The sequence below is a fragment of the Cygnus olor genome, chromosome 1 (genome assembly GCF_009769625.2).
Source record: "Cygnus olor isolate bCygOlo1 chromosome 1, bCygOlo1.pri.v2, whole genome shotgun sequence".
Taxonomy (NCBI): domain Eukaryota; kingdom Metazoa; phylum Chordata; class Aves; order Anseriformes; family Anatidae; genus Cygnus; species Cygnus olor.
The window spans coordinates 72,669,861-72,691,337 of record NC_049169.1 but is presented as its reverse complement, the minus strand read 5'-3'; positions in this window follow the sequence as shown (position 1 = coordinate 72,691,337).

The following is a 21,477-nucleotide window of genomic DNA, read 5'->3' as shown; positions in this document are numbered from 1 at the left end:
TCTGATGACCTAATTCTGCTACCAATTAAGCTACCAGTTGGATTGAACTGGGGTAGTTTTAGACACAATTTTAAGTGCTTTCAGATATCCCATCTTCAGTCCAGAAGAAAAGTTAGGGGTATCAATGTGGTACCTTGTTCAAAAGAAATTAAAAACAAACAAAAATGAAAACCAAGCAAGCAAACAAACAAAGTAGCTGAAGTATGACTTCAGCAAATCCTGTCATTTTATGCAAACAGGCATTTCACAGATATGTGCAGTTTCTATGAAGATACCTTTAGCAGTAAAATTTGAATGATTAACAATCTTCTTTAACAATTTAAAAATATTTTTTGCTGGCTGGGTTTTTCAAACCAGTTCCTAAATTTAAATATGAGATAGTAAATGTTATATGGATTTTATTTTGCCTTAATCCTTGAGTGCATAATTCTGAAATAAATTTTCAGCTAAATCTGCTGTGACCAGAAATATTCCTTTAAACTCTAAGCATTCATCCAGCTATAGTGATAATTTTGTGCCAATGAGAAAGTATTAAAAATCTCTATTATAATCTCTATTATAATCTCTATAATCTCTATTATAATCTCTATTATAAGTAAAATAAATTCAAAATTATTTATAATAAAGTTTTTTAAAAAGGCTAAAAGGCAACAGATTTTATTCCCACAATAATCAGAATAAATATGAACAACATATATGTCAGTTGGGATCAGAACTGTTGTTTATGCATTGTAGGATAGTGCCTTAGCAAGGACCAATACGGTTGCCTGGACTCATGGAGGCAGTGAATTGGTGGAAGCATTTTATGGTTGGTAGAAGTGTCTCCTGTCCTGTGTAACACATGGTCCTTCTTAAGTCAAGAGACTCGTTTTTGCAATTTCTAGTATTTGGTTGAGCTGCAAGAAGCTCTTGTCTGACTAAAAGTCTCTAAATAACAGAAAAGGAGCATGGGGCTTGGCAGGATGTAATTCAGTGAAACTGATGAGAGAGTGTGCACTGACCCAACTAGACGTGTAGGTAGTTGGATCTACATGCACAACTGGCTCCTAACAGTGATTTATAAATAGAAATTTAGAATTGTTCTGAATTTACATCCTCAAATGCATGGTGGATCCCTAGTTTTCTATCATTTTCCTTCCCAGTCCTTTCCTTCCACTTCCTTTTCTATACTCCTCCATTTCTTCCTTGCCCCGCCGCCTTTTTTTCCCATTTGCTGCCATTTAGCATTATATCAGCAGAAAATCAATGCAGTAGCGGCTTCCATAAAGCAGCAAGTAGTTTTAAAATCAAGGAATAGCTTCGAAGATGGGCTTCTTGTGTTCATGTGAATATATCATAACTATAATGAGGGTTTGGAATACATCTACGCACACCATAGGGGTAACCTCATCGTTACCCACCCATGGTGACTCTGATCTTGAGTGATCTCATTCCATATCCTCCGCATAGTTCTGGCATGTTCCCTTTGCATGGAGGGGGAATAGAGAATGACCTTCCTTTGAAATCCTAGACGTATTTACACGACAGCATGCCAAATGCATTAACAAGTGGTGGAGTGAAACCCCGAGTGAGTAAACATGGTCAGCCTAAACACGTGTAAATAAATCTAAAATTTCGGAGAATGTCATGCCTGCTTTGATTTACACCACAAAACATAGGAGGACATGTTGGACCAATGAGAATCTGCTTTATATATTTATTTTAATTACTATTTTATCATGGCATAGCCCATCAAGCTCTCAGGGAAGTCTTTTATCTCCGCCTTGCAAAGTAGGCTTGGGTCAGTTGACAGCCCTGCTTCATTGCAACTAACATGACATTTTCTCGTACATAGTAACAGCTTGTGGTGGTAGAAATTTGGGATGTTGTGCTCCCTGTCTGAACTGCTGTATGCTTATCTCTCTCCTCATCTGCTGCACTCTCACTCAGAGAAAAGAAGGCTGCTACTAAGCTGGAAGCAGATATTTGGCTGAGTACTTCCCTGGTTTTGGATGGGTGTTCCTACTTTTAGCAGCATGCCTAGACTTTGAGAGGTACCTTATGATGAGTGAACAGCTATATGAGGAACTTTCAAACTTTAAATTGTATCCAAGGAACCTCCGGTAATAAGGGCTTCAGCTTATACCCACAAGTGGTCCTGTGGGAAAACTGGTCATTGGCTTTTATTTCCTGAAAGGAAGGATTGTATGGCAGTGTTGGGGCTTCGGGGTCTGTATAATCAAGGCTCAGCATGATGAATTTGATGTACTGGCATCTGTTCTGTATGCTTTGTAAGACTTCCAATAAAATATGAATAAAAAAGAAATATGCTTCATATGTCTATATAGGACATATGGCAGTTAAAGCTTTAAATATGGCATTTTTCAAGAGTTAAGAAGGGTATGTTAGAACACACAGAAGTGGCACAGTTCTTTCAAAAACAAAAAGTTGGGAAAAGTCTAGGAAGGCAATCAAGGCTCTTTTTTTTTTTTTTTTCCTGATTTTCTGGGGGCAATGGGTTGCTTCAAGCTTGAATGCACCTTTGAAAAATCCGAAGCTTCAGACAGCATCGTGTTACTGTATATAATCCTTCAAAAAGGGTAAGGTGTGAAAACAAGCCAATAAATGTGTAAGGGGTGAAGGAAGATTTTTACAGATCAGAGTCAAAGTTGCCAGCTTTTACCCACCACAAAACCCCAACATCCCTCTCCAGGAACTCAACCCAGAATATTTTTTTTGGATGATTGCCTCTGCAAATCAAGGCAGTGCAGATGACGTTCCTCCCCCATGATCAACTCCCAGCCCCTTTATGAGTATAGAAAAGGCAAAAATAAAGGATGAGGCTGGAGTTTTGGTGACTTTGGTCTGTAATGGTTTTTCCAGAGCTTTCAGTCTGTGCCTTGTCTTTTTTCTGATGAAAATTAGATGCATGGTTAGGAAAATCAAGTGGTTCTTATCTTGCTTGTGCTTTTGTTTAAAGGAAAAAAAAACGTTAAAAAAAAAAAAAAAAGAACAGTAGCCTTTTCATCCTCTTGGTTACTTTGTTAATGTTTTTAAAGAAAGAGAGAGAAATGTTACTGTTTAACAGCCATCCTTCAGGCATTTAGCTGGTTCCCTGAGAGCACCACCGGGCTCTGCAGTTGCTCTATATCAGGGCTGGCCACATGGCACACCAGGCCAGCTCTAAAGTGGGGAAGTTGATGGGCTAGGCACTGGGGAAAGAGCCATGGTAAGATGCCTTGCCAGGAGCCTCCCTGCTTTGCTCAAGACTTGCTTCTAAGCTCACACCCTCACCTTTGATCTTTGCCTGTGCTGCGCTGCAAATTTGCCTGTGCCTGGCCACATGCACACTGATCCTGATCTTGACCTGTTGGCTTTGCTGTGAACCAGCCTCCTTGTTATGGACATTTCCCTATGTGTAAGAAATCAATCAGGGAAGACAGAACCACATGATGAAACTGAACAGGTACAAGTCTATGGGGCCTGATGTCATACATCCCGGGGTCCTGAGGGAACTGGCTGATGGAGTTGCCAAGCCTCTCTTCACCATATTTGAAAAGTCATGCCAGTCAGGTGAAGTCCCTTCTGACCGAAAAAAGGGAAACATCACTCCCATTTCTAAAAAGGGTAGAAAGGAGGACCCAGGGAACTACAGACCAGTGAGCCTCACCTCTGTGCCTGGCAAGATCATGGAACAGATCCTCCTGGAGGCAATGTCAAAGCACATGCAGGACAAGGAGGTGATCCAAGACAGCCAGCACAGCTTCACCAAGAACAAATTGTGCCTGACCGATCCTGTGGACTTCTATGATGGAGTGACTGCATCAGATGACAAGTGAAGACTGACCCATGTCATCTACCTGGAATTCTCTAAAGCCTTTCACACAGTCCCACGTGACATCCTGATCTCCAAACAGAGATTTAGAGAGATGGATTTGAAGGGTGGACTATTCGGTGGACAAGGAATTGACTGGATGGCTGCACCCAGAGAGTGGTGGTCAATGGCTCCATGTCCTTGTGGAGGCTGGTGACGAGTGGTGTCCCTCAGGGGTCTGACTTGGGACCAGTACTGTTGAATATCTTTATCAACGACACAGACAGTGGGATTGAGTCACCTCAGCAAGTTTGCAGGTGACACCAAGCTGAGTGGTGCAGTCAATACAAGAGAAGGAAGGGATGCCATCCAAAGGGACCTGGACGAGCTTGAGAAGTGGGCCCACATGAACCTAATGAGGTTCAGCAAGGCCAAGTGCAAGGTGCTGCACCTGGGTTGGGGTAAACCCAGACATGAGGACAGGACAGACTAGGAGAAGAACTCATTGACAGTGGCCCTGTGGAGAGGACTTGGGGGTTCTGGTGGACCAAAAGCTCGTCATGAGCCAGCAGTGCACGCTTGCAGCCCAGAAGGCCAACTGCATCCTGGGCAGCATCAACAGAGGCAGGCCAGCAGCAGGTCAAGGGAGGTGATTGTCCCCCCCCGCCTCTGCCCTTGTGAGGCCCCACTTGAAGTATTGTGTTCAGGTTTTGGGCACGCAGCACCAGAAGGATGTAGACCTCTTAGAGCGGGTCCAGAGGAGAACCACAAAGATGCTCAGAGGGATGGAGCCCCTCTCCTATGAAGAAAAAGCTAGGGATGTTCAGCCTGAAGAAGTGAAGGCTCCAGGGAGATCTCATTGCAGCCTTTCCGTACTTAAAGGGGGCTTAAGAAAAAGATGGGGGGCAACTTTTTACTCTGGCAGATAATGATTGGATGAGGGGGAATGGTTTTAAACTGAAAGAAGGGAGAGTTAGGTGTTATGAGGGAATTCTCTCACTCAGAGGGTGCTGAAGCACAGGCAACAGGTTGCCGGAGAAGCTGTGGATGCCCCTTACCTGGAGGTGTTCAGGACCAGGTTGGATGAGGACCTGGGCAACCTGATCTACTGGGTGGCATCCCTGCCCATAACAGGAGCATTGGAAACAGATGATCTTTAAGGTCCCTTCCAACCCAAAGCTGTCCTACAATTCTACAACATGTCTGGGAACTGTAGGGCTCTTGGCTGGGCCTGGTTAGCCCCATGCCTGTGGGGACACTGCCTCATGTTGCTTGCTGTTGCGCACAACTCCCCACTCACCTTGCCTTGCAGCACAGCACACTCTCACTGCTCCCTGATACATTCTTATCTATTGTCAGTCATGGTTGAAGGAAGCACCAAGGTCACACCTGAAGAAGAGGTGTGCATTCAGGTTTATGCAAAATATATCCAATGTCCATTCTTACTATCAGTGCAGATCCACCCATAAGGCAGTTGAGGATGAAGCAACAATAGGCACATAATTCAGTAAGGCCCTTAAAAGAGGAATAGTTCACAATTATGTCATTGGCTTACATGTGCATCCTTGTGCCTTTTATTTCTTAAATATAACCAAAATAAAACTCAATAACACTGGTATGAATGTCACTGCACTGCCCACAGAGTCCTGTCTGGGAGCAAAGGGAGTTTTGGTGACCCTGAAGAGGAGAGGTCTGAAATCTTGGGGTGTAAAGCGAAGGATGGTACAAGGTTTCTGTGTAAGAAATCTTCAAATGTCATTTGTAAGTTTCTGAAGGAGTTAAAAGACAGAATTGAAAAAGAGAGCACTCTTTCCCCTGTACATGGTCCAACGGAGTATTTGTGGAAGATACATCACAAGCAATGGGTAGCTTATGAATCCCCTTTCAAATTAATGAAACATGAATTGGGCAGAAGATGAAATGTTTTGTAACATGATTTGGTTTCAGTCATTCAAGCTGATCATGAGCTACCCACTGTTCAGACTGGCTAATTGCAAGAACAAAATACCACTCTCAAAGAGAGTGCACTAGCCTGACAGAAAACCACTTATAATCAACCTGTGTCTTCCTTTGGAGAGCTTCTTCTAGACACAGCACCATAGTCTCTTCCAAGTGGTGCATGTACTTCTGCTTTTGATGAATTCCCTGAGCCTGTGGAACATCTTAGTTCATTCTTCTGTTATTTTAGCCCTGAAATGTCCTTTCCTGTACTGCAGCCATAACATAACCATCACCATCTCCAAGCAATTGGAAGAAAAGAAGGTTACAAGGAGTGGTCAGCATGGATTCACCAAGGCGAAATCATGTTTGACCAACCTCGTAGCCTTCTATGATGGCAACACCAACTGGGTAAATGTGGGGAGAGCAGTGGATGTCATCTACCTTGACTTTAGCAAGGCTTTCGATACTGTCTTCCATGACATCCTGCTAGCAAAGCTGAGAAAGTGTGGGATAGACGAGTGGACAGTAAGGTGGATTGAGAGCTGGCTGACTAGCCGAGCTCAGAGGGTGGTGATCAGTGGCGCAGAGTCTGGCTGGAGACCTAGCGGTGTTCCCCAGGGGCTGGTGTTGGGTCTGGTCTTGTTCAACATCTTCATCGATGACCTTGATGAGGGAATAGTGTCCACCCTCAGCAAGATGATACGAAGCTGGGAGGAGTGGCTGACACGCCAGAAGGCTGTGCTGCCATTCAGCGAGACCTGAACAGGCTGGAGAGCTGGGCAGGAAGAAACCAAATGAGGTTTAACAAGAGCAAGTGTAGAGTCCTGCACCTGGGAAGGAACAACTGCATGTATCAGTACAGGCTGGGGGATGACCTGCTGGAGAGGAGCTCTGCGGAGAAGGACCTTGGGGGTCCTGGTAGACGACAGGTTGGCCATGAGCCAGCAGCGTGCTCTGGTGGCCAAGAAGGCCAACAGGATCCTGGTGTGCATAAAAAAAGGAACATGGCCTGCAGGTCAAGGGAGGTGCACTCCCACTCTACTCTGCCCTAGACAGGCCTCACTTGGAGTACTGTGTCCAGTTCTGGGCTCCCCATTACAAAAAAGACAGGGATCTCCTGGAAAGAGTCCAGCGGAGGGTCACAAAAATGATATAGGGCCTGGAGCATCTTCCCTATGAGGAAAGGCTGAGAGACCTGGGTGTGTTCAGCCTTGAGAAGAGAAGACTGAGAGGGGATCTTATTAATGTTTACAAATATCTTAAGTGCGGGAGACAGAGGGATATGGCCAACCTCTTTTCAGTGGTTTGTGGGGATAGGACAAGGGGCAATGGCCACAAAATGGAGCACAGGAAGTTCTGCACCAACATGCGAAATAACTTCTTCATGGTAAGGGTGACGGAGCACTGGAACAGGCTGCCCAGGGAAGTTGTGGAGTCTCCTTCTCTGGAGATATTCAAGGCCCGTCTGGACACCTACCTGGGCAACCTGCTCTAAGGAATCTTCTTTGGCATGGGGGTTGGACCCGATGATCTCTTGAGGTCCCTTCCAACCCCTACAATTCTGTAATTCTGTGATTCTGTGATAACTGTCATTACTCACTTTAACAACACCAACCAATGTTCCACAATTAGAAGTAGTCTCCTGAGGACAAAGACCAATTGCTACTCCTGCTTCCCAAACCAGTATATTGGTGGGCCAGAGCCAAAACTCTTTTAGGGAGCAGAACAAAAACTTAATTCCTCTTTACGAGTAGGCCAAGGAGGAAAGTGCAGTACAGCCAGAGGAGGAAATTTTGTCCAATTTGGACTCTGGCTGGAAAAGGTGGTGATTTTCTGGGAATCATCTGAGAGTATTCTTTCCTGGGAAACTCATCAGAGCCATCAGCCTGTTGGGACTGGTATAGTGAAAGGGGTGGCTGAGATGAATTATTTTCAAATAAGGGAAGGGCAGATATCAGGTGCTCTGCTGCTGTAGAGCAGTACAGATTTACTGAGCATGGTGCTGTCAATGTAATTTATGTTGGCTCTAAGACCTTTTATTGCTGGAGGCAGAAACTTAATGAACAGACGTAAAAAGCTTTGTGAGATGAAGAAATTCTGCAAGAAGGAGAAGGGAAGTGACATAGAAAATGTTTCAGATCATTTTATATTAAGGCAGAAACAGTCTACTCATGGTATATGTTGGAGTAATGGATTCTTAACTCCTAGTCAGAGGCCTCTGGATGCAGTCACAGTGCAAACACATTCCTTATCCTTTCCTTGCACCGGGACAGCTTTACTCCCTGGAACGTTCTTGCCAAAGGGCATGGTAGTGATGACTCTTGGCCTTGCTGGTCACAGCTAAGTATCACATACGTATGATCCCATGAAACCAAAACATACTCTCAAAGAACTCTTTTACTCCAGGGCTTCCACTTCAGGAAGGATATTAGATTTCAAAGCATATTTACATATTTACTGTAACACTTCCAAGAGCAGCTTTTTTTGAAAGGTTATAGCAACATCAATTTGCCTTTGATAGGGAATATAAGCAAGTCCCCTGACTGTTGAACTCCTGAATCTTACAGAAATTATAAGCATTTTAAATTGTCTAAAGGGTTTATATGATTTCGTATAATAGATTAAAAAACAACTGTCTACAGAGTATTCATAGATTAAACTAATGGAAGAGCCATGTACTCTATTAAGACCTGAAAGTTACACTTCTAAGTGTGTTACATTTGCTGAACTTATAGGGGACACAAGTCTGACTATCTGTGGTTCTTACTGCATTGTGTGTGGTACCAAGTAGCACAAAGGAAAAAGAGTTTTCTGGTTACTACATAGCAATAAAGAGGCAGAAGGATCTGGAAAGAAATCCATAATCAAGTAGGTTTGAGAGTTCTATATTGGATCTTAAGTGGTCAGGAATCATGAGTCACAGAATAACATGATTTAATTAAAAATTTGAATTGCAAAGTATGAAATAGGTAAGGTCAAACCTTGAAAACAAACACTGGTTATATTTTCTAGATTATTTTTTTTCTGCTATCTAGTTCAGAAATACATTTTCCTTTAAAATTTAAAGTTCATGCTTAATTGCTGTAAGTTTATCAACATCAAATACTGTGAGATATATCAAAATAATTAAGTAGAAACAGATTAATGAAAAAGAAATTTTGTCTTACTGTCAACTGTGTAGTCCATATTCACCTGAATATAGAAAAGCACTTTATAATAACATATTGGAGTATACTAATGTAACAGACATTATTTTTATCTGAATTTAAGAGATGTTGTAATGTTGCCCTCTCTCAAAAAACAAACAAACAAAAATCTCTTTTAAAGTCTGCTAATGAGAAGTGAATGCAGTAGTCTGATCTTCACCTCATCTGCTCTCTGGTAGCTCTGCTGAAAGCTTAGCATGAACATTTCTTTGGTGAAGCTAGTGTTAAAATGGCTTCCACACTTTTCAATTTGTGTGTGCCTTTGAAACTCTGGCTTTCAGCTGGAAGTAGATATAATAGAAGACCAGTAGATTATTTCGGGAATTACAGAGGGACAGAAAAAATAAAGCTGGGCAAGTTGTATCCAGCAGTGAAAGGAAAAATAGCTTGTGGTAGCTTTTTTGAGGTTTTCCCATCCCCTTCCAGTATTCAGCTTCCCGAAATATCTAATTATCAACCAGCCTTCTTAACCCCATAGGCCTAGGTATGGCCCACCCCTCCCAATGCACACGGGAGATTTGTGATCCTCCAACATAAATTCTGTTTCACTGTCACAGAGGATGGATTGATGCTTAACTTATAGGAAAAGATGCTATCCAGACTCTTGATTTTCTTGTGTCCCTTAGGAGTCCAGTGTTCTTAAAGGCATGAAATGGAAAAATCTTGGCTTTTCTCTTACCCTGTCACCCCAGCCAGACCAACCTGCTGCTCATCTGACAGACTCCCTGAGTGCACCATATGGATTCTGTCCTTCCCAGTGAATCTGTTCTCTCTAACCTCATATGAGGATTGTTTTGAGTACAGACAGTAAGAGAGATGCTAGTCCCCATACACTAGTGGAAGTGTGTATTAGATGGTGCTGAGTGCATTACACAGTCTCAGAACTGTCATTTATCTTCTTCCTTGTTTTACTCTCCAATAGGTATACAGGAGAACTCAGTTGGTTCAGCTTGCTTGTCATATGTCAAGCTGCAGAAGAGACAAAAATCACATGAATTTTCCAAGTTGGAAAGACTGAAAGTTGATGGGTCCTTCAGGTAGGGAAGGGAGAGTTAGATAATCCATGAGCTTTGGGAAAGTTTCTGATCTGTTAGCAAATGCTGGACTGTAAAAAGGTCATGCCTTGATGCAGAGGAGCAGAAAGAGCAAGATCTGGAGAAATGTGAATCCTAGGACCAGTTCTGACTCTAATTACAGGTGCTCAGAGGAAGGATTAAGTCTCTGTTTTTCACTTTGAATAAGAAAACCGCAGCATAAAAGTATAATTTAGATTCACGATTCCTAGATCTATTAAAAAACATATGGCTTCCAGACCTTGTGATTTCTTCTAGTTTTTACTTTAGGGAAGTGGAAAAAAGCCTTGAAAGTTTTGTTTATTTGTTGGACAATTTTTTTCAGTGAACATGGAGAAGTTTGAACATTGCAGGGAGTTAAGCTAAATCCACCCATATATTAACTTCTAAATGAAACTTCAAAGCTGATGGTTTTATGTTGCTATGTGTTGAAGACAAAGCGGAGACAGAACTGGGGAGAACCACCATGATCCTTAGACTTTAGGTCTATTTCTAAAATAATTCAGTTTTCAAGTGGCAGTTGAGAGCAAACCTTTATTTTTAATTAAAGGTCTGTTACATGTTGGTGGATCTTGCCACACATGCAGCATCTTCTTGATTCTAGCGTCGTAACTGAATAGTTGTGGAGTTGGAGAATTAGATATCAGCACAATACAAGCCTGTTCTCAAAATACATCTCGCAGAGGGCTATTAATAATGTCTGGGGAGGAGGAGGATGTTCTCCTCTTATTTGTGCAAGGCATCTTTTTTTATCCCTTCCTGTACCCTTGAGCAGAGTATAGGTGACCTTGAATCTTCCAAAGATCTGAAATAGTGAACAGCTGGGGTTTGCTGGATTTCTTATTCTTTGTAATCACCTTTCTGTTCAAAATAGAATGAAGAGGAGAAGCAATTTTTGTAACATCTGAACAAAGATTGTTTGTTTGGTCTAGTTAAAGTACTTTATCCCACAGCTGCAATTATTTTAAATAAACAAAACCTTGTGTTTTGGTCCCATAGAAAGAATTTCTATTATTTTCTCTATGCTAAATCATCTCATTTGAATTATGTTAGGGATTAGCCTGGGAAATGTTACGCAAACGGCTGATTTTTTTTTTTTTTTAATTTTATTTTAACAGATCAAAACCCCTTTAAGTTTATGAAAGTCTTTTTCCCATAATTGATATTATTCCTTCTCTTTCTTTTAAGTCCTTAGAGGATTATGAATGTCAGTATTAGAATAAAAGGAAGATTGCTTTAGATAATTTTATGCACAGGGCACAGTTCCAAAGGAACCAAACTCAGATGGGGAGCTTTGAGAACACTGGTAAAGGGACATGATAAAAATAAGGTGGGGGTGAGGAAGACCAAAATGGGGGAGGGAAAGAAAGAAAAATCTACAAATCAAACTCAGCAGAGTTTTCCATGTAGCTGGCATTATGCACTTGTGGTCATTACAATCCATCTGGAAAGCTTCAATGCTCTAGCATAACATTGTTTCAAGATTGTTTTCACATGATGCTGATGATTTTTCTCTTGACTTCTCCAAAGCCTTCTAGTAATTGGAGTAGCATGCTGTTATCCTAGATTAACACAGGACGTGGCTGTAGGGAACTGAAGGCGTTGAGACTACGTCCCTAAGACTGTAATGTTGTCTTTCGCTAGTCTAATGCCACAATTGTTTTCTGACTCAGGAGAAGAAGATGAAACTTTGAAGGACAATCCCTATCTTATAAAGTCATATTACTTTTTGTATTATCCCATATCACAGAGATGGCAAACCCTTCATCTACAGCTAAACCAAGAAAGAATAATGGCTCTTTCTTTCCTCTTTTCTATGATGCAAATATTTAATAATGCTTTTGAGATGAACTGCAATATGGTTTGAAATCACACCTCCCACTAAAAAAACCTGCAGTGAATAAACTTCTAGGATATCTTTTGCCATTAATTTGAACAGACATACAGGAAATGTCCTAAATTTGTACCAGCCAGCTTACATGTTTTTGTTGGCAGACTGTGATCAAAATTAAGTTTTCCTCCAACTTCTTAGGGCATTGGCTGTCACTACCTTGGAGTAACAAGGAAAGGTAGGGATATAAAAGAAATCTAATCAGCGTAATGCAGCTTCCTAACAAGTTATTTTCTGCATCATAGACAATGATCAGGGTAAACTAAAGCATGAATTTGGTGGGATGTTTACAGAGCTTCCCCTTCTCACAGGCTGTTATGACTAGCTCATCCAACCCAGTCCAAGTCTGAGTGACAACAGTAGCATTAAAAGAGCAAGATAAGAATCACTTGGCCTTATTTAGGCTTTGGCTACTAGTGTGTCTTGCACACACACCAGTGTTAGGAGGCTGATGGAGAGGAGCCTGGTTTGTCTGGAGGGAATGCTGATGTCCTGATCTCATCCACTGTCTTTAAGGCAACTACACATGCAGCTGTTGTTGGACCTGGAAGAAACACTGCTTGTTTCCCTGGTAGATGTTACCCAGAAGGACTGTAGGGATGCCAAAGCTCTGTTTGGAGTCCAGCTAACAACTGATAATCTTGAGAGTGAAGCGCTGTTACCCTCTCTTTAAAATTTCTGTTAGATAGCTAGTTGTCCTGAAGCTGCAAATTTTGATCATAGGAATTGACACTGTGTAGTGATTGTTTTGAGGAAGAACAGACTAGATATCAGAACACTGGTTAGGAAGTGAAATAGCTGCATTCCACTCTCAACTTTGTTACAAATTTCTTCTGTAACCATGGAGGTTGTTATCAAGGTATAGCCGTCAATGAAGCAAATTAGCCTAGGAAATTGGCCCTTACATTAAAGTAGCTCCAGCAGAAGCATTTCCACAGCAAAGCTTTTGTCTCCATATGTTATTCCTACATTGGTGTATGAGTATTAGGACATATTTTATTGTCTCTTAGGCTTTTTCCTAAATACCCATAGAACAAATTGTGGATAAATAATGACCCAGATGATTTAGCCACTTATGGTGTTAGTGCCTCTAAATATGGAGAGATTTATCATTGGTTTAGAAGCTGTGGAACTGTCAGCCTAAAAAAATAAAAATATTTGCTCTACATTGAGGATAATAATCCAGGCTAACTCTACAAGTTAATGTCTCATAGAGTTAAGTTTAAATATTTGAAATATTTTTAAATAGATCATTATGATGGTGGAACATGCATAAGATAGATAAAAGTTTGGAATCCAGTTCTAAAATAAGGCGCTACAGTCCAGAAATACTTAGAAAGTTGATGGAATTAAGGAATCATGATGTAAGCATATGGCATACCCACTCCCAGTACCATTTAGAGGTCTTGTAAGTATTTCCATGAGACCCTGCTTTGTGTTGTGCAGGCATCTCTTAACATTTTGATTCTGCACCATCAAGGGCATTGGTTTTACCCAGCTACTTGCTTCCCAATGAGCAAATTGTGTGACTGGTGGAGATTTAAACTGTTTATGACAACTTGGGCAATTGCTGCCAAATGATGTAGAACTGTAATTCAGTGTATAGACATTCTTGTCAGGATCTTTAAGGCCACAAATGAAAACCTGTAATTCCAATTTCCCATTTAGGAACATGAAAATGAGATCTATGTTTTATATAAAGCTGAGCCTGCACCTGATGTCTCCTGTCAGGAGGTGCTTTGTCCTCAAAATCTTAGAAAGCCAAAGCCCATTACTGAAGTGCTCAAATAAGAGTTTAGAACTGAGAAGGCACCACTCTGGGAAGTTTCAACTCTGAAAAGAAGGAACTTGGCATAAAATACCCCTGACAATGAAACAGTAGAATCTTCCCAAAAAGAAGAGAAAGATGGCATGGAAGCTAGCCAACATGAGATCAAAGCACTGTTAGCAAGGCTGGAGAGAAGTCAGCTGCAGATGAAAAACAGAGACAAAAAAACTTTGCATATTTTTCTCTGAAGCCCTGTGAGCTTCTGTACATGTGGGTAAGTATCACAAAGCTGATAGTATAATGAGTCACTATATAATGGAGCCTTGAAGCAAATGATTAAATGAATAGTAACTGTGTGATTCAACAAAATGTTAAAGGAAGCAGACTGTCCTCAGTCTCCTAATATCTTCAGACAAAGACTGGCACTGACTGACTCCTGTGCTGGGGGAGATCAGTGGTAGGGTACTGGGTTATGTTACAAGGAAAATCCTTCTGAACTTAGGACCCAGTGGGCTCTTCAGCGGAGAAGAGACTTGGATACACAGTTAATGGTTCAGCGTTAAACCACGAAATAGATGTTTTCCAAAGAAGAAATTGTGTTGAAAGTCTCCAGGAAACACCCAGGTTCCGGATACCCTCTAAGGCTCCCACCTTTACCCCTGAGTAATGATGACTCGGATGTGCTCTGTTGCATCAGAAGGTTGGTTGCATGATCACCTGCTTTGCTGGATCAGAGCACAACTGACTTCCTCTGCAAATATATCAGAAGACAGCACAAAAAATTCAGACTGTCTCACACTATGCCCTTCCAACATCCCACTAGCAAAAGTGCTATTGAATCATTTTATTTCATTTACTTCAAAGTAGTTTTGCAGCACTAAGACTGATCTGCGCTTCAGTGTGTGCCTTTCTTCAGTAAGAAGGAATGCAGCTCTAAGTAACTCAATCACAAAAACTGCAGTTCTATCCTTAATAATTTCCAGTTACTTGATGGCTGCACCATGACATGCAAGGAGGACTGGATAAGTCTACAGAGTTGTGGGTGGGACTTTTTATTTTACGTTATTTTTATTTTTTAAGTGCAGTTTTCAACAAATCAGAAATACAATTCACTTGGGGGATTTTTCTTTTCTTTTAATGATGAGATTCATTTCAGCAACTGGAAAAACTTAGATTCAATGCCACCATGTAGATTTTCAGTTGGGCAAAATGATGCCATTGCCTTGTATATTATTATAAAAAGACCACATCAAAACACACAAGTGTCCTGTAATGTCATGATTACAGTGTAAGACTCATACCATTTGAAAAATACAACTAATTGAATATTAGAATATTCCTTCAATTATATGTTTGTAAGTCCACAGAGATAAAGGCAGTCTGTTAAAATACTATGTCAATTTGTACTATGTCAATCTTGGAAAGGTTCCTGAGGAGGAAAGAGGAGGCTGGAAGTACAGCCTTCAGCATTCATTGTGGTGTCACCTAATCCCACCATCTCCTCAGAGCCTGCTTGTAGGGAAAGCATTGGGAAGAAGAACCACCAGGGAACACCCAGGAAGGTGCTCCTTGTCATCAGGACCAGGGCTGCTTTTCCAGCCTGAACCAGAACCTTGCTATGGTGTGAAGTGGCATCGTGTGGCAAGCAGAGGCCTGTTTTGGATGATGGGAGAAACCAAGGTGCTCGTTGCAGAATGGCTTCTGTGTCTGTTTGCAAGAGGTTGAAGTACTTCCTGAAAGAACTTGATTTCTATTGCCACATACAGCCTTTGTAATTATATTCCAGATGCATTATGTATGCATCCATAGTTTCAGTCAAGCACACAAATAAATAAATAGTGTGTTTTAAAAATGCTAAGTGGTCTGAGTGGCAAAAAGCATAGGGGTTGAAATGTAGATTTTTCTTTTCTTTCTTTTCTTTTCTTTTCTTTTCTTTTCTTTTCTTTTCTTTTCTTTTCTTTTCTTTTCTTTTCTTTTCTTTTCTTTTCTTTTCTTTTCTTTTCTTTTCTTTTCTTTTCTTTTCTTTTCTTTTCTTTTCTTTTCTTTTCTTTTCTTTTCTTTTCTTTTCTTTTCTTTTCTTTTCTTTTCCTCTCCTTTCCTCTCCTCTCCTCTCCTCTCCTCTCCTCTCCTCTCCTCGAATCTCCTCTCCTCTCCTCTCCTCTCCTCTCCTCTCCTCTCCTCTCTCTCCTCTCCTCTCCTCTCCTCTCCCCTCCTCTCCTCTCCTCTCCTCTCCCCTTTGCCTTGATACTTTGCCTGAAATAGCCCCATATTTTCAGGTCAGTTCACAGCCAAGAAAAACACAAATCAAACCAAAGCTCACAGGAAACCGTAACAGCCCTAAGAAAGGCCAGAGAAAGAAGGGTGTAGACAAATCATTGTGAATGATATCATTGACCACTGGCAATGGGAAACTTTGTGGTCTTGTAGCGACTCATGAAGAGGGGTTGGGGAAATGAAATGTTAAAATATTATGGATTTTTATTTCTGTTTTCTAAGGATCATGGGAAAAACACCTTCATTATGATTGCCATCCATTGCTTTCTGACTTTAAGGTCCCATGGATGTAATTTATGCCTTTGCATTGCTATAGATACAGAGGATGAAATCTGTTCCTGGACTTGCTAAAGTAGCTGGGAGTTTTGCCCTTCAGTAGGGGACAGATTTCTCAATAGATTTTAAGTGACACAATCCTAACTTCTGACAGACAGAATAAGTCAAAATGCTGCCACTTCAGAGAACAGCCAACCCCATCTAACAGTGTGGTTTAGAATTGCTGTTCTTGCTTTATCCGTGTTGTGTGTGTTAGCACAGTCTGAATTAAGCGCACAGGGTAAGCAGTTGCACGTTTAATTAGAAACAGCTTTCTCAGTTGTTGAGGTGAAACTGACAGTAGTAAACAAAAGCAAGTAAGCATAAAATCAGAGTGCTTCAGGTGGGTACGGAGCTGGTCTTATTAGATCACAATCATCATCTGATGCTACAAAAGGGCTTTGTGCTCAAGGATTTTTTTTTACAACTGACCTTGATCTTTTGTTAACTCATCTGAATGCACTGGCTTTTGGGCTGGGGTTGTATTGCTCTCTTCTGCTCTCTTTCTGAGATTCGATTTAATTCATATGGCATTTTAACACAAAGCTTGTATTACAGATCACCTTTCCTGCTGTTTCTGAGTACATATTGTGCTTCTGTAGTATCTGTTGCAATGATATGATTTTAATTGAAATGTGATACTGAAAAAGCAGGAAAGATATTGCGTATCATCAGTTCATGGTTTCTGCTGCTCAGAAATGAAGGAGCAAATACAATGTGATGAGGCAATTCTCAGCAGACCATAATCTAGGGAATGTGGAACATAGCTGCACTACCCCGATGTATTTCCGGTGGGAAAGGGAGAGTGGCTGCCTTCAGATCTGTTTCCATGCTTCGGTGTATAGGCAACCCCTCATTTGTAGTTGACAACACAGTCTCCTTGGTGTTTTGCTGCTGCTACATGGGCTTGGTACTGCAGCACACAAGAAATACCAGCTTGCTCACTGTCGCAGATACTTTTATGCAAGTTTGCCACAAGATTACAAAAGCTAAAACTGAAGCAGAAGCAAAGTGAACCAAGGTCACAAGTCAGCAGTAAACTTGAGACAAACCCAGACATCTGAGTCCTAACCCAATGCCCTGTCCCACTGACCCAGTAGATTGGCATATGGTGCTCCTTGCCCAGATTCAGCATCTGACTGGCAGGGAAATGAGTTGGCAAAAGTGCAATGTAAACAAACCAAAGGTGAAGAAGATAGGTGTTGGTGTGGTTCATCTCATAGAGATGGTGAAGGAACTGTGTTAAATGCGTCAGTTTTCTCACTATAATCATTTCCTAAAGAGTCACAAATACTTTACAACATTATCTGTATTAAATCAATCTCTCCAACGTAACTGGAGACCACCCAGAACTGATCCTAGATAGAGCAGCATCCTCTCCAAGGAGATAGGCTGAAATTATTTAGAGTTCACTGTACATTCTGTGCTGGATGTATGCACACAGGCAGTGCTCAGGGGACTTCTCACAGAGTGCTCTGTTCCTAGTGTGTTTTGTTTGCATTTGTGTAATGGAGCCATTTAAAAAATAAATAACAGTTTAAAAATAAATCAGTGATCTTCATATTTAATGTTTATCTAGGATAACTGGCATCCACATCCATGCTAAAAAACCTTTGCTTGCTTTACAAATCTGTTTGTTCAAGTATCTGTATTTCAAAAGAGGCTTCTAATATTTGCATGTTAAGTAGCACGCCATTTCTTTGGTCAAGAAAGTCTCTTGCATACATAGTTTTATACTGGAAAGAGACCGTACTGCTTGATAGCAAAGCTCTCAACTAGATTTGTCAGAGTTACAGTAGCATGAGTGGCTTCACTGTAGTTTTGCTTTACCTTAGAATCTCTCATCACAGACTTCAGACTTTGTAACAGAGTAAATTAAGAACCTGGTCATGTGAAATTATTTATGATTTTGTTCAGCTGAACTTTAAAAAAAAAAAAAAAAGTGTTTACTGGATTCAGCAGATAACTTTAGAGAGAGCTTCTGTGTGATTTTTGAATGAAAGACGAACGATTTATCAAATGTATTTTAGTATGTGCAGTCTTTATGTATGGTAGGAAGCAAACTTAATTATTAAGGAGGAGGACTAATAGCAAATTGAGATCAGAAAAATCTAATATGTACACCTTCGTCACCTGCTCTTTTTGGATGTGTCTGTGTGAATCATCCTTTGAATTTGTGTTAGGCATTTGATAAATTGATGGTATTGTCCCAAATGTTCATTTCCTCCATGCTGTGTGAGTCCCTCCAAGTCTTATTTTGCACACTAGTGATATAATCTAATTATCTACAGCCATTTTGAAAAAGCTTGAATCTTTCTTAACCATTCCTAGTGTAAGTTACAATTGAGTTCACTTACTGTGGGGATTTGAAAGACAGTTGTGGGGATCAGACACTGAGAGTTCATACCCGTATGAAAGTAACAGAAGAATTACAATGCTCTGTGGAGCTTTGATTAACTGTCTCCAGAGTAAATACAACCCCTGGAAACAAAAGCTTTCTCTCACACCAGGCCCCAGAATTGGCAACTTTAGCACATTCTCTTTGTTCACCTCCAGGATGGCTGGCAGGTTCAGCCAAAGGAGAGAGACTGTAAATTACAACAAAAAGGGAATTAGAAGATGTTATTTTAATCAGACTACTGAATGACTTCATTGCCGAGCTAGTGCACGGTGTGCACAGTAATAAGACTTTTGTAGACCCGGTGCAGTAGCTTTAACTGTGGAGTTGTGCTGGACTAGGGTCAGAAAGAAATCTTTCAGCACACTCTTACGGTTGAACAATCAGCAAGGTCTGTATCCCTTCCCTTGTACTTCCATTGTAGCTGCCTGACATCTCTCTTTGGGTAAGCAATAAAGTTGAATTCTTTTAGTCAGTCCATCAGGCACCAATTTTGCAAAATGTGATCTGCTAATGAGGACGCAAGTGCTCACAGAGGGCCCAGCATTGTTCCAAGAGAGGGTCAGGGAATCCTTGCTAGGACATGCTGTTGAATGATTAACTTTCACTGAAGTCCTTTACATTATTTCAAAGTCTGCCCTTGTTCTTAGACAGAAATGCAAAATAATAGAAAGTGCCATGTGCTGTTCTGTGTTTTATGTCGTCAGAACTAAAATCTCTCTGTTAATTACTGGACCTAGTTTCCCGCTCTGCCAAAATTCTACTGTGAAGACTAGCTGTATTTCCTTGCAGTATTTCAAGTGAGACATTTACTGCCAGTGTTGGCCAAAGAAAGGATTTTAAAGTGCTCCTTCATTTTGAATTATCTTCCCTGTTGACTGTATACTTCTTCACACTCAGCAAATGCACTTTCTCTAGGCTCTAAACATCTCTCAGAAAAGGCAACATGTCTTTCCCACAGCAAGGATCAAGAGCTGTCCCTTAGAATCTGTTACTGAGACTTTGTATATGTGAAGCAAAACCAAATTGCAGGATTGAATTTTTCAAGGGAACTGTACCTGCCATTATTTAAAAGAAAAAAGAAGTTTTCTCTTGGACTTTGCCATCACATAAATGTCTGAACAAGGAGCAACAAGACTAAAAAACAGTAGCATAGTTGGAAACTTAATAAATAAAATTACTAGCTTTGAATCTTTTTAAGAGGATAATTTACAGAAGAACCTTAGTGTTCTGGGTGTATCTGCAGCATAGTGGGGTGGTTGCTGTGACTAGCTAAACCTTTCATATTGGGAAGGGAAAGTGATGGAAGTCAGGAAAGTTCTTTGGTGCAAGGCCATGCGTTTGTGGATAATGCACACAGCTCTGGTTTCCAGGTAAAGGTCCACACCACCATCAGCACAGGAGGTCCACACCTATCCTTTCTGCTTGCTCCACTACTAAAAGCTCTCCTGTCTGATCAGGGCAATCTCTGTGTTCACATCCTCTGTTATTCACTTGCTTTGGCTAATATCACTGACACATGTACATGCACACCAAGTTCACCATTCCTAGTAGTTCTTTATGTCACCAGACAAGACAAGCTTTGCTCCACAAAATCCAGCTTCAGTCAAACTTGTCCTGCAACACACTGCTTTGCAAGGTATTATATTTATTCATACTTATTCCATTAGGAAACTGGCTAAATTGTGATTTTTATTTATTCTTTAAAGGGTGCTAATCAGCCTTTAATTTTTAATGAGGACTAAGACTATTCTGGACTGCTTTCTCCAGCTGTTGTGAGCCACCTTTTACAAGATAGCAGGTTTCTCCCACCATTTTCCCCCACCATCCTGTGACTAGTGGTGTTCCCCAAGGTTTGGTGCTGGGTCTGGTCTTGTTCAACGTCTTCATCGATGACCTTGATGAGGGAATAGTGTCCACCCTCAGCAAGATGATACGAAGCTGGGAGGAGTGGCTGACACGCCAGAAGGCTGTGCTGCCATTCAGCGAGACCTGAACAGGCTGGAGAGCTGGGCAGGAAGAAACCAAATGAGGTTTAACAAGAGCAAGTGTAGAGTCCTGCACCTGGGAAGGAACAACTGCATGTATCAGTACAGGCTGGGGGATGACCTGCTGGAGAGGAGCTCTGCGGAGAAGGACCTTGGGGGTCCTGGTAGATGACAGGTTGGCCATGAGCCAGCAGCGTGCTCTGGTGGCCAAGAAGGCCAACAGGATCCTGGTGTGCATAAAAAAAGGAACATGGCCTGCAGGTCAAGGGAGGTGATCCTCCCACTCTACTCTGCCCTAGACAGGCCTCACTTGGAGTACTGTGTCCAGTTCTGGGCTCCCCATTACAAAAAAGACAGGGATCTCCTGGAAAGAGTCCAGCGGAGGGTCACAAAAATGATATAGGGCCTGGAGCATCTTCCCTATGAGGAAAGGCTGAGAGACCTGGGTGTGTTCAGCCTTGAGAAGAGAAGACTGAGAGGGGATCTTATTAATGTTTACAAATATCTTAAGTGCGGGAGACAGAGGGATATGGCCAACCTCTTTTCAGTGGTTTGTGGGGATAGGACAAGGGGCAATGGCCACAAAATGGAGCACAGGAAGTTCTGCACCAACATGCGAAATAACTTCTTCATGGTAAGGGTGACGGAGCACTGGAACAGGCTGCCCAGGGAAGTTGTGGAGTCTCCTTCTCTGGAGATATTCAAGGCCCGTCTGGACACCTACCTGGGCAACCTGCTCTAAGGAATCTTCTTTGGCATGGGGGTTGGACCCGATGATCTCTTGAGGTCCCTTCCAACCCCTACAATTCTGTGATTCTGTGATTTATGTT